Source organism: Rhinatrema bivittatum, chromosome 14 (assembly GCF_901001135.1).
Source record: "Rhinatrema bivittatum chromosome 14, aRhiBiv1.1, whole genome shotgun sequence".
In the NCBI taxonomy this organism is placed as follows: domain Eukaryota; kingdom Metazoa; phylum Chordata; class Amphibia; order Gymnophiona; family Rhinatrematidae; genus Rhinatrema; species Rhinatrema bivittatum.
In genome coordinates this window covers 78,568,815-78,583,145 of record NC_042628.1, presented here as the reverse complement: position 1 = coordinate 78,583,145, position 14,331 = coordinate 78,568,815, and the positions used below count along the sequence as shown (strand labels likewise).

The following is a 14,331-nucleotide window of genomic DNA, read 5'->3' as shown; positions in this document are numbered from 1 at the left end:
GGTTCCACCCTGGTTAAGGTGGAGCCCATCCCTTCGGAAGAGACTCCCCCTTCCCCAAAAGGTTCCCCAGTTGGTAACAAAACTGAATCTCTCTTCCTTGCACCATCGTCTCATCCATGCATTGAGACTCCAGAGCTCTGCCTGCCTCTGGTGACCTGCATGTGGAACAGGGAGCATTTCAGAGAATGCTACCCTGGAGATTCTGGATTTAAGCTTTCTACCTAAGAGCCTAAATTTGGCTTCCAGAACCTCCCTCCCACATTTTCCTATAATCGTTGGTGCCCACATGTACCACGACAGCCGGCTCTTCCCCAGCACTGTCTAAAATCCTATCTAGATGAGGCATAAGTTCTGCCACCTTCGCACCAGGTAGGCATGTTACCAGGCGATCCTCACGCCCACCAGCCACCCAGCTGTCTACATTCCTAATAATCGAATCACCAATTATGACGGCCGACCTAACCCTTCCCTCCTGGGCAGTAGGCCTTGGGGAGATATCCTTGGTGCGAAAGGACAATGCATCACCTGGAGAGCAGGTTCTTGCTACAGGATCCTTTCCTGCTGCACCAGATAGAGAGTCCATCAAGCTAGGTTGAGAAAACATTGCACAAATCTCATCTTTGGATGAGTTTCCTCACTCCAAAGGTCATCAAATCTTCACAAGAGAGCACTGTTCTGTTTGTATGTCTCACTTTCAATGTCAAAGTGGCCCCTAACCCCTACACTAATACCTAAACATAACCTCGAGTTACTAGGTGGGCCTCATATAGAGGTATAAATACCTACCTAGGATGAGGGTACTATGGCTAGGTTTTCTCTCTCTCTCTTATCCAGCTAAGTCTGGTCAGGCTAAAAAGCTGCCCTAAAGTTAACTGACTACATATTTCTTTTTAACTGTATGGTTCTTTTCCACATGGCTGGGGTGGGGATGGGGGCTGTCTGCTGCCATTGAAACAAACTGCAATAGGAAGAGGCAGTGTAATATGAATTGTCAGCCTGGGAAAGTGACAACCAGGCTGAAAAGGTTATCAAACCCTGCTGTGAAGATGATCAGAGGTATAAATCAGTTTCAGCTTGGGGATTTGCATGAATGCTGAATTACAATTAAATATCACTTCACAAATAAATAATAGCAAAGTCCTAAATTGCAGAAGTTTCATTAAAAAAAAGAGCTGGTGTTGGAAATGTATCAAAAGACAATTTAAAGTTTTTTTTTTTAATTTAGACATTTTATATACCATTGTTCCATTTATAGATCACAGCGGTTTATAGGGATGTGCAGAGCAAAATTTTATGTTCATATTTTTTATGTCCGAAAGGGGGTCCCACTTGCGGCCAATATGGACATAAAAAAAATCCAATGAGTTGGGTATATGTACATATGTGCAAAAAAAAAATTTAAACCCCCTCACCCTCCTTAATCAGACGCGGCGTCACGTGATTCCCGGCAAGTTCGCGCCGGACGGCTCGTTCGGCCCAAAAGAACTTTTGGCCAGCTTGGGGGCCCCCCAAGCTGGCCAAAAGTTCTTTTTGGGCCGAACGAGCCGTCCGGCGCGAACGAGCCGGGAATCACGTGACGCCGGCGTCACTCGACGTGCCGCCGACGTCACATGCTTCTCGCCAAGGATTGCAGAAATGGCGTCCTCACTCCTCGCTCGATCACCAGGGAGTTGTGGTAAGTCTGGGGGGGGGATTAAGGAGGGTGAGGGGGTTTAAATTTTTATTTTGGCTCAACAATCGCGATTTCCCACATATCGAACATATCTATGTTCGATATGTGGGAAATCCGATCGTTTATGTCGAATCAATTTTTTAAGTAAAAAAAAAATATGAGTTGCGTTTTACTAATGCGGTCAATCCGAATGCACACCCCTAGCGGTTTACAAAGTGAATTTCATAAATGTAAGTCAACTAATATACAATAGTTACGGGGTGGTATGCAGAGGCAGGCATTTATCTATCAAGTCAAAATTCCTAGTCTATATTGACATTGATCTAGTCCTTATTTTTGTGGTTCTGTATATTCTGATGTTTTTAAGTTAAATTGTAAGTGTTTTTGAATCGCCATGTTTTTAATTCACATTTCAATCTCTTTCTGTCTGGTAAAATACAATTATACTAAGCAGACTGCTCCTCACCCCGAATGGTCAAAAACCTTTAGCATCTGCTTTTCAGAGCGGGAGAAAAGAGGTAGGTAAGATGGGAGTGTACTGCACGCTCTGTCTGTGTCCTCAGTGTTAGGTAAAAGCTGACTGACAGGCCAAGGGCTTGCCAAGCTGCAGTCACTGAGAGCTATGAATTTAGATGAGCCATGGAAAGCCCCCCCACAGAGGGGAAGGAACTCTCAGGACATTGGACGAGCAGCAGTAGAGCTTTGGTCCAAGGTTCAGATCCAGCGACTGATTAGGAGGGGCCATTTGGTCCCACAGGTAGTCACAGCCCCAGCAGATGAGGAGGCAAAGTTTGGTGCCCCGAGGTTGATGTGGACCCAGCGACAGAGGAGACAGCAGTAGCAGTCTGGATGCAGGAGATCCCCCTCCTCATGGCTAGCAGTATCCATCAGCTCAGTTGCATTCCTACATGTGGGTGAGACTTGGGGTATATTGGGAAGGGAAAGATGGAGAAGCTGGCTAAGTAACCAAAGGGGAAGGCAAGAGATTATTCTATTTTCCTGTATTTTGATATCTTGTGGGGGATAAACACCTCAAGTAGCTAAATGTACTGTTTGATGTTGTGTAGAAATGTATGGTTATATAATCTAATAACATTTGTACATATGTGTAAGTCTTGGCAGCCTTGTTTATAGTCCCATCTGTTTTTCAGGTTTTCCTGGGGTAAAGGAAAGGAAATTCCACCCATTAATATCTTCTTCCCCAGGTAGAAGCAACAAGTGCCAAGCATGTGAGGACCAACATAGCTCGGCCAAGGAAGGTCCTGCTAGGTCGGTCCCAGACCCAGGAATTCCCTCGCTAGGTAACTGGGTATGGGGGCATTACATGTATAAGGCAGTCCCTCTCTCCAATTACTGTGATTTCCCAACAGTTGATACAATATACTCTGTCTATTGTCCAGAGATCAGAGTCATAACTTGACATCCCTTGCCAAATGCAGCGTTAAAAAATCTTACCCATATTCCTTTTTTTGAAAACCATGATACATAAATGAAATATTTAGTGGACTGTGTACCCAGAAGCCTATATCTAGTGCACGTGCCATTGCTCCAGTTATGTCTGTGTCGGAGATCTATTCATCGCCCTAAATTCTGTAGCTATAGTTGATGGGATAATTTCCCAATGCATTTTGAAATCCAGAGCCATACAATACACCTACAATTACAAAATTACATGATTAAGAAGCTTTGAGATGCATCTTACCTGCAGGCAGCTCCTGGATGAAATATATTCATAGCTTTGAGTCTTATATACAGAACGCTGCCTGGCTCCCTAGCCAATGGGCTGGAGGAGACACCTACTGAAATGTGCCATAGATAATCAATGTATGCCTGCACATACAAATACATATACAGGACAGAGGAGGATGCATAATATCATTACATGACTGCTCTGTTTACGTCTGAATAAGAGAGAATAGCTACAGGCAAAAATCAGTATTCAGAAATAATTCCTGACTTAGTGTTTGCTTTCCTAATAAATGACTGATTTAATTATACATTACTTATTAATATTGCATCTTTCAGGCAATGTGCTTTGCAGTTTATTCCTTCAGATGCACAGATAGAGCCACATCTGGGGTTGCTGGCCTAGCATTTCTGAGGATCTGAATAAGAGAGTATTATGGTGTTTTTATTATTATTATTGTCCAAACATGGAGTTAAAGTAACTAGCCAAGGTTTGTCTTGTTTATCTCATCTCATAGTTTCTTGAGAGACGTTCTAAGGTATTCATTCTTACACTTTGGTGCCCAGGCCTTGCTACACCAACACATACTCTTGATAGTGTCTGACTTCATCGACTTGCTGCTGGAGGTATCTAATTTGCATAATTGGACCTTGGGCATATAACTGACTAATATTAGCCTGGAGAAAATTAATGGTAAATCAATGTGTCACGGATGAACAAACTCAATATACAGAGGCAAAATTAGGATAGATTTCACAACCAGACTGACCTGTGCATATCCAAGAAGCTATTGAAGATATGATCACAGCTTTCTGGGTATAGTAAGCAAGAGCTCCCTCAAGGCGATTCTCCAGAATCATTACATTGAAAATCACTTGCATTTCTGAATTTGACTTAATCCCAGCAGTTGTTGATTATTTTGACAGTTCTTAAAACTATTTTAGAGAGTCATAAGACGAGCACAATGGTGGCCAACTGTGGACCTCCAGAGCCAAAAATAGGCCAGAATTTTGGGATACCCACAATGAATATGCATGAGATAAATTTGCATGAACTGCCTTCGTTATATGCAAATATATCTCATACATATTCATTTTAGATATCCTGAAAAACAGGCCCGTTTATGGCTCCTGAGGACCAGAATTGGCCACCCTTGACATAGCACTATGAAGCAGAAGTCTAAATGTTTTCAAACAAAACAAGATGTGTCAAAGCATGAGATTTCGAGAGGAGAGTCCACTTCGTCAGATACATGAAGTATAATACCGGAGTAGGGGGAATGAAATACTCCTGTTTTACCCTTCATGCATCTGACGAAGTCTCTCGCCACGAAAGCTCATTCCTCAATAAATTGGTTAGCCTGTAAGGTGCCACCTGCCTCTTGTCATTTTAAGTACATAGAGAATTTCAGTCAGGACGAAAACTCAGCTTTTCAGCAAAAGGAAGAAAACTCTGTACATCCTTTCTCCACTAGAGAGAACTGCATTCTGGAATTTGTTGCCAAAGATGTGGTTAGTGCAGTTAGCATAGCTGAGTTTAAAAAGGTTTGGATAAATTCATTAACTGTTATTAATCAAGTTGACTTAGAGCATGGCCACTGCTATTACTGGCATAAGTAGCATGGGATCTACTTGCCAGGTACTTGTAACCTGGATTGGACACTATTGGAAACAGGATGCTGAGCTTGATGGACTCTTGGTCTGACACAGTATGGCAACTTCTTATGTTCTTCTATTATGTTCAACTGAAAAGTCCTATCCACAAATTTCTAAAGCAAACACATTCTCAGCTGAAAAAAAACAATACCAACCCATCCTACTGTTGGTACCATCTATTTATAAAAAATGAAGACCACTAGGATTATCCAAACACATGGAATCATATTCTAGCACATAAAAAATAAGTGAAAAAAAATAGGTGTGCTCACACATGAAACAGTGAGAGAACCATAGTCAAGTCATCTTTACAGATGAGCCTACAATCATGACACACCTGAAAACACTAAGAGGCTGATATTCAAAAAAAGCTGAGCACCTATCACAATGCTGTTTACTAACTGCCACATGTGATATTTTCCACAAAGAGAGAGAGAGAGAGAGACTGACTCTTTCTGAGTGCCTTATAGTAGTCCACTATTTATATCACTGTGGTTTCGGTGGTGGACTAGGGTTTGGGGGCCAGTTTTACATGCATAGTCAGATGTACGAACAGCACAGTACATATCAGTGAAGATTTGATGTGATTTGGAATGAGGAAAGATTCACAAAGATGATATTTCTACAATGTTCTCTTGCCGTAGCTTGATGCATCTCTACCTGGGAACTACCAAGCTAGGGTAGGAGAACATTGTAGAAATCTCATCTTTGTGTGACTTTCCTCATTCCAAATCATATCAGATCTTACTGATGTGTACTATGCTGCTCGTATTGTCTGACTGTGCATGCAAAACTGGCCCCAAAACCCTAGTTTACCATCAAAACCTCACCTCGAGTTACCAGATGACCCTCTTATAGTAGTTGAGGATGTGCATAGGTTTTTTGATGGATGAAAATATCATACAATATTTTCTAATCCGTCATGTATCAAGGGTCCCCGAAAATGAATATGATAAGAAAACCCCACAACATTTTTGTGTGGTTTTCTTATCGGTTTTTTTGGGGGGGGAGAAAGGGTACACAGAACCCCCCCCCCCAACCCCCCCCCCCCCCGACCCTCGGGACAGCCGAAAAAATAAACCGTCCAGACCACGGGAAACGGAAATTCCCATGGGTCCATGATACCGAAACCGGAACCGATTCCAGCACCCAATTCACATCTCTAATAGTGGAATATATAAATCGTTGACTAACATGTGTGTCATCTTAGAGGCTCTCTCCGCCCCCCCCCCCCCCCCCCCCGGTTCGTCTGGCATTAAAATTGTGTGGAGCCTATGATAATGGCCTAACACATTTTGATGAATGACCCTGTACATTAGGTGCCTACGTTTCCAGCTGAAAATTCACAACTTTAGAAGCCTAAATTTAGGCCTGCTATTTATTTGCCTAGATTTAGGACCCAACATTAAGTGCCTAGTTCTGAAAATCAATGCTAAGCCCCATCCTAATTCCCACCCCATAGCCACCCTCTTTTCAGGATCCTAAATTTAGGCACTCAGCCCTGATAAATTTTCAAAAGGGCAAATTTAGGAGTCTAACTCCAAAGGTTAGGAGCCTGAACTTTTATGACTGGTACCTAAATGCTTAAAAAAATTTATTGATTTTCTTAATTGTGATTTGAAAAGTATCCCTTCAAAATGTGCCCATTTTCAGAAGCAAAGCTGATGCATATATCATGTATACACTGTATGTATGTGTAATATTTAAAGAACAACGATTCAAGTTCAACACATCCCTAGTTTTCTCGTTACCTAAATCTTTTTTTTTTTTTAATCATTTTAATCATTACAGCAAGATACTTCTCACTTACAGAAAAAAACAGAAATGCAATAAGGCATGACCACATATTCAAATAAGTAAATTATAAAACTTTCACATAATCAAGCATTATTGCACTCCCCCTTAAGGAAATATATGAGAGGAAGGCAGGTAATTTTAAAGAGAGTCAAAAGGAAATAGCACAAGAAAAAGGCTTAACATGAAATAAGGCATTCATTTATGTATGATCTTCTCACTAAAGTCACTTATTGGAGGTAAATACTACCCTCCTGGCATTAAGGAAGGATTTTAACTGCTCAGGGTAAAAAAAAATATAACATTCTGTTGGAATTTTCATGAAACATTTACAGGGATATTTTAGAACAAATGAGTACCCCAAGGCCACAACCTGGGACCTCAATGCGATAAACTCACGTCTCCTGTCTTGTGTGACTGGAGCGAAATCTGGAAATACCCGTATCTGTAAACTCCGAAAAGGCAATTCAATATTTCTAAAATATCTTTTCATAATTTCTGCAATATCTTTTTCTGAAATAAAGGAAACCATCAACGTAGCACATTCATAATATTCAGCGGTAGAATCTTCTAGAAATTTTGTCAAATTCCCTTTATTTACACTGACTTGTAATATATCTCTATTTCTAGCTGTTACTGGTAAATAATATAACTTATTCACAGAAGGTAACTCTCCCTCCTAAAATTTCAAGATCTCCATAAAGTATTTTTTAAGTGTAATATAAGGGAGTTCTGCAACTTATCCCTCTACCCCTCCTTCCCAGCTCTCCTAATATATTCCTTTTACACCCCTTACCCCCTCCCCCTCTCCCCCCCCCCTCTCTAGTTACTTTACTCAGTTTCTTTGTAAAGCCCTGTTGGCTATTTTTGTTCTATGGAAACCGATGTGATGTCTTCCAAACGAATGTCGGTATATAAAAATTGTTAAATAATAATAATAATAATAATAATAACTATCTTTGGGAAATTGAGAAATCTTAAATTTAAATGTCTAGAATGGTTTTCTAAATGTTCCAATCTGCGAGAAACCACATTAAGGTCCTTCACAACTTTCACATTACAATCTTGGGACTTTATCAATCCAGCTTCTACTGTTTCCAGTCTCGGCTTAATTTCTTGTAGCTGAGTTTCGTGATTATCCAACTTACAATCAACAGTTTCAAGTTTATCTTGAAAATCCCCGACTGACTTCACTAATGCCGCCATTAGGTCCCAGATTGCTTCCAGCATGATTTTTTCTGGCTTGCTGGGCATCTGAAGGCGGGGCCGCTGGGAAAACTCACCCGCCTTCACCATAGGCGATAGTCCAGTCAGATAAACTTCTCCTGAGATAGATGCCGTCGCTCCTTCCAAGACCTCCGTTCCTCTCTCCCGTGTTGGAGTAGACTCGGGAGGCGTAGAAGTTAACACTTCAACTCCTGATAGATCTAGGCACACAGAAGGCTGTAGGAGTGCTCCGGCATCCTCTACCCTCAAGCTTCCTTCTGCTGCCATCGCACTTGCCACGTCACGGCTCTGCGACTCAGCCGCCTGAGAGGAGCAGGGGAAAGAAGCAATCTCAGGCACACGAAGATCCGGGGGACTTAGAGTAACCTCTCCTGGCGAGACCAACACTCTCTTGCCGGTTTCTGAAGCGGAGACTTCTCCTCCCAATTCTAATGCCTTAGCAGACACGAACGATGTAATTAAACGCTGAGTTGCAGCAATCTCTGAGTCTGAAGGAAAGACTCGGAGCTTTCCTTTTTGCTGGCATCATAAACGTAAAACATGCAAGTGTCAGGAGCTCAGTGATCCGTGTCTGCTCATGCCACCATCTTGCCTCCCTCTCCTCATTACCTAAATCTGATACAAGAGCAGCTTGGTTCGCCAGACTAGGAATCCAGGATATAACATCAGCTTTTACCACATCCTCTGGCAATGAATTCCAGAGTTTAATTATGAACTGAGTAAAAAAATATTTTCCCTTATATCCTGTATATACAAATATTAGATATAAGCAGACTTGTGGGGTGCCCAACATATTTGAATGGATGGAATAGGGGCTGCAACTTTGTTTACTCACCCCTGGTCTAAAATGTTCTCTGCTTCTTAGTTATTTAGGGAAAATGTGAAATTTATTTAGTATATATCTACTCTCTGACAGACTACTGTTGTGTTGCTGCTTTTGTGTTAACACAGTAGGACTGGGAGCTGGGTATCCAAATAGCAAATGACATTAGATGTAGACAGTTGCAAGAAAAGAACTACACTATTTTAGCCAATAGATCTTCATTCAAAAATTGGAAGAAGGATCCAACAGAAAACAATAGGATAAAGCATAAGTGTTGGCAAGTTAAATGTAAGACATTGATAAGACAGGCTAAGAGAGAATTTGAAAAGAAGTTGGCCATAGAGGCAAAAACTTACAGTAAAAACGTTTTAAAATATATCCAAAGCAGAAAGCCTGTGAGGGATTAAGTTGGACTGTTAGATGATCGAGGGTTTAAAGGGGCACTTAGAGAAGATAAGGCCATCATAGAAAGATTAAACAATGTCTTTGCTTCGGTGTTTACTGAAGAGGATGTTGGGGAGATACCCGTTCTGGAGAAGGTTTTCATGGGTAATGATTCAGATGGACTGAATCAAATCACGGTGAACCTAGAAGATGTGGTAGGCCTGATTGACAAACTGAAGAGTAGTAAATCACCTGGACCGGATGGTATACACCCCAGAGTTCTGAAGGAACTAAAAAATGAAATTTCAGACCTATTAGTAAAAATTTGTAACTTATCATTAAAATCATCCATTGTACCTGAAGACTGGAGGGTGGCTAATGTAACCCCAATATTTAAAAAGGGCCCCCAAGACTTCCGATTAAGATGGCAGCATGAAAGAGACACTTTCAAGACCTCTGCGAAAAATTTCTTAGTTTTTCTTTGAAGAAAGTGAAATTATGCCTCCTAAACGCAAAGGAAAGGTGAGGGTGTTTCCTATGGAACCCCTACCCTCACCAATCCAGCAAGAAATAGTTTGTTTTTTGTCCGCACCTACTTGTCCAGGAGCTGAGGATCCCGCTGGGTGAGGGGGCGAGGGAGAGCCCCCTGCGCTCTTGGAGGAGGCGTCGCTGAGTCCCGACCAGAGGAAACCATTGGCACAGAGAGATGACGGAGGAGACGGTGATGTTGACCCGGGGAATGTTTCTGCTTCTGGGGATGCTCTCATATTGGAGGGGAGTTTTGGCCCAGATGTGCCAAGGACGATTACAACAATGGCTGTGAGCAGCACCATGGAACCTGCAGCAGTAGTGGAGATAGCTGCGGGGGAGTTGATGCTGCCGGTACAACTACCTGGGGAAATCGCTGTAAATCCTCCTCCGCACGTTGAAGCAGGTAGGGGAGAAATCAGTGATATCAGCGGTGTAAGGGGCACCTCCCCTCCTGCCCTCCCTAGTCCAGCCGGTGTGACTCTACAAGGACTCTGGGATTTGGTTATAGGGTTTAGGCTGGAGATGAAAAATGCTTATCAAACATTAAATCAAGCCAATGTTACAATTTCAAGAGCTGGCTGCTATGGAGTTGAAATTGACTGAGACAAATAGAAGGGTTGTATTATTGGAAAAGGAAGATGAAAAAATGAAAGAGTTTAAAGCTGCAGTTGCTAAAGATCGCTTGAGACTGGACAGATGTATGGAGTCACTCGAAAATAATTCTAAAAGTTTAAATCTTCGCTTATTGAATTTTCCCTCGCATTGTAGGAGAAACTCCATATGCAACTCTTAAGAAATTCTTTACTGAAATCTTGGGGATTTCTGATATGGATATGCCTATAGTGAATACTTGTTTCTTTTTGCCTATTTCCAAGAATAATAGCTCAAATGAGCCTTTTCAAGGCAATTTGATGAATTTCCTAGAAAATTCAGAATTAATGGTAATTGATAAGGGAACTTTGCTAATTTCATTGGTTACAAATTATGAAGTAAATAAAATTATGAAAGTTTACTTTACAAAATATCCAATTGTATACCATGATTCCAATGTAAAACTTTTTCCAGACTTACCTTTGGCAACGCAACAAAGGCGGAAACAATTTCTAAATCTGCGTTCAGAAGTAATAGCTTTAGGATATAACTTCCTATTACTTTTCCCTTGTAAGTGCTTAGGGAAAAGGAGAGATGATGTAATATTTTCTTTTTACCGGAACAATTGGCAGGATTTATTGAGTTTAAAAAACAACCCACGTCCTCCCCAGAGACATAATTAAAAGTAGTAGGTGAATCATGCCGCAGAGTTCTTAATCTTTTCTTTTTTGAATTTTTTGATTGTTTAAAAATTCTCCCTTTTTCTGTTTGTATTAGATCCGGAATTAGAATCATTGATTGTATTATGTAAGAAGTCATATATTACGAAGATTTTCTTTTGTTGTAATTTCCTTTATTTATTTATAATATATGACATCTGTGATTTCTGTTATAAATCTTTTGATTTGTAATATTCTAAAAGGCTATAAATAAATAATTTAAAAATATATATTTAAAAAGGACTCCAGGGGCAATCCGGTTAACTATAGACCGGTGAACCTGACTTCAGTGCCAGGAAAAATAGTAGAAACTATTCTAAAGATCTAAATTGTAGAGCATATAGAATGACATGGTTTAATGGAACACAGTCAACATGGATTTACCCAAGGGAAGTCTTAACTAACAAATCTGCTTCATTTTTTTGAAGGGGTTAATAAACATGTGGATAAAGGTGAAGCGGTAGATGTAGTGTATTTGGATTTTCAGAAGGCATTTGACAAATTCCCTCATGAGAGGCTTCTAAGAAAACTAAAAGTCATGGGATAGGAGGCGATGTCCTTTCATGGATTACAAACTGGTTAAAAGACAGGAAACAGAGAGTAGGATTAAATGGTCAATTTTCTCAGTGGAACAGGGTAAACAGTGGAGTGCCTCAGGGATCTGTACTTCGACAAGTGTTTTTCAATATATATATATAAATGATCTGGAAAGGAATACGATACAGATGATACAAAATTATTCATAGTAGTTAAATCACAAGTGGATTGTGATACATTGCAGGAGGACATTGCAAGACTGGAAGATTGGGCATCCAAATGGCAGATGTGGACAAGTGCAAGGTGTTGCATATAGGGAAATGTGGACAAGTGCAAGGTGTGGATATAGGGAAACATAACCCTTTCTGTAGTTACACGATGATAGGTTCCATATTAGGAGTTACCACCCAGGAAAAAGATCTAGGCATCATAGTGGGTAATACTTTAAAATTGTCAGCTCGGTGTGCTGCAACAGTCAAAAAAGCAAACAGAATGTTAGGAATTATTAGGAAGGGAATGGTGAATAAAACGGAAAATGTCATAATGCCTCTGTATCGCTCCATGGTGAGACCACACCTTGAATACTGTGTACAATTCTGGTCGCCGCATCTCAAAAAAGATATAGTTGTGATGGAGAAGGTACAGAGAAGGGCAATCAAAATGACAAAGGGGATGGAATAGCTCCCCTATGAGGAAACGCTGAAGAGGTTAGGGCTATTCAGCTTGGAGAAGAGATGGCTGAGGGAGATGTGATAAAGGTCTTTAAGATCATGAGAGGTCTTGAACAAGTAGATGTGACTTAGTTATTTACACTTTCGAATAATAAAAGGACTAGGGGACATTCCATGAAGTTAGCAAGTAGCACATTTAGGACTAATTGGAGAAAATTATTTTTCATTCAACGCACAATAAAGCTCTGGAATTTGTTGCCAATGGACGTGGTTAGTGCAGTTAGTGTAGCTGGGTTCAAAAAAGATTTGGATAAGTTCTTGGAGGAGAAGTCCATTAACTGCTATTAATCAAGTTTACATAGGGAATAGCCACTGCTATTAATTTCATCAGTAGCATGGAATCTTCTTGGTGTTTGGGTACTTGTCAGGTACTTGTGGCCTGGTTTGGCCTCTGTTAGAAACAGGATGCTGGACTTGATGGACCCTTGGTCTGACCCAGCATGGCAATTTCTTAGTTCTTATGTTCTTAAGTTGACTTAGAAAATAGCCACTGCTATTACTAGCAACAGTAGCATGGGGTACTGGGGGTAGATTTAGTTTTTGGGTACTTGCCAGGTTCTTATGGCCTGGATTGGCAACTGTTGGGAACAGGATGCTGGGCTTGATGGACCCATAGTGTGACCCAGTACGGCATGTTCTTATGTTCTTATTTTCTTATGCAGGGTTCCACCTTGGGAGTTACCACACAGGAAAAGGATCTAGGCTTCATCATGGATAATATGTTGAAATCCTCAGCTCAGTGCAGCAGTGGCCAAAAAAGCAAATCCATGGGGTAAATCAATGAGGACTGTGTTCTATATGCTCTACAATTTAGATGCTACCACCCAAGAAAGATATCTATGCGTCATAGTGGATAACACATTGAAATCGTCGGTTCAGTGTGCTGCGGCAGTCAAAAAAGCAAACAGAATGTTGGGAATTATTAGGAAGGGAATGGTGAATAAAACAGAAAATGTCATAATGCCTCTGTGTCGCTCAATGGTGAGACCCCACCTTGAATACTGTGTACAATTCTGGTCGCCGCATCTCAAAAAAGATATAATTGCGATGGAGAAGGTACAGAGAAGGGCGACCAAAATGATAAAGGGGATGGAACAGCTCCCCTATGAGGAAAGACTAAAGAGGTTAGGGCTTTTCAGCTTGGAGAAGAGACAGCTGAGGGGGGATATGATAGAGGTGTTTAAAATCATGAGAGGTCTAGAACAGGTAGATGTGAATTGGTTATTTAGTCTTTCAGATAATAGAAAGACTAAGGGGCACTCCATGAAGTTAGCATGTGGCACATTTAAAACTAATCGGAGAAAGTTCTTTTTCACGCAACGCACAATTAAACTCTGGAATTTGTTGCAAGAGGACGTGATTAGTTCAGTTAGTAAAGCTGTGTTTAAAAAAGGATTGGATAAGAGTAGACTTACAAATTGAGATTTGTTCAATGTTTTACATATCTGTTTACTATGATGATTGCTTGGTTTGAAATAATGTACCTGGCTAAAGTTGGACAGAATTTGTACACTTATCCACTAGTTGGATGTTACTATGGATCTATATTCGACTATGCTAATGTTTATTCTGTTTCCTGTACTCCTAATAAACAGTCAAATGGAAAAAAAAAAGGATTGGATAAGTTCTTGGAGGAGAAGTCCATTACCTGCTATTAAGTTCACTTAGAGAATAGCCACTGCCATTAGCAATGGTAACATGGAATAGACTTAGTTTTTGGGTACTTGCCAGGTTCTTATGGCCTGGATTGGCTACTGTTGGAAACAGGATGCAGGGCTTGATGGACCCTTGGTCTGACCCAGCATGGCATGTTCTTATGTTCTTCTTGCTCTATCCTCTCACTGACCCCTCTCCCCCTACACACTCACAATTTTTCCCCTCCCTTTGATTTCTCATTCATGCTCAAATGCACATTTTCTCTTGTCCTGTCCTTTACTGGGACAGTGCTTCCCCACCCCTCACTGCTGATTGGTTCTCGCT

General features: G+C 40.9%; 1 long non-coding RNA gene across 1 annotated transcript in view; it reads left to right on the top strand.

Moving 5' to 3' along the window:
* The first annotated feature begins 2,422 nt into the window (after nt 1-2,422).
* The window catches only part of LOC115076031, a 29,053-nt gene continuing 17,144 nt past the window's right edge, over nt 2,423-14,331 (top strand). Inside the window, exons 1-2 of the long non-coding RNA XR_003852676.1 lie at nt 2,423-2,582; nt 2,824-2,973. This is a non-coding gene — a long non-coding RNA (uncharacterized LOC115076031). The remainder of the gene's footprint in view (nt 2,583-2,823; nt 2,974-14,331) is intronic.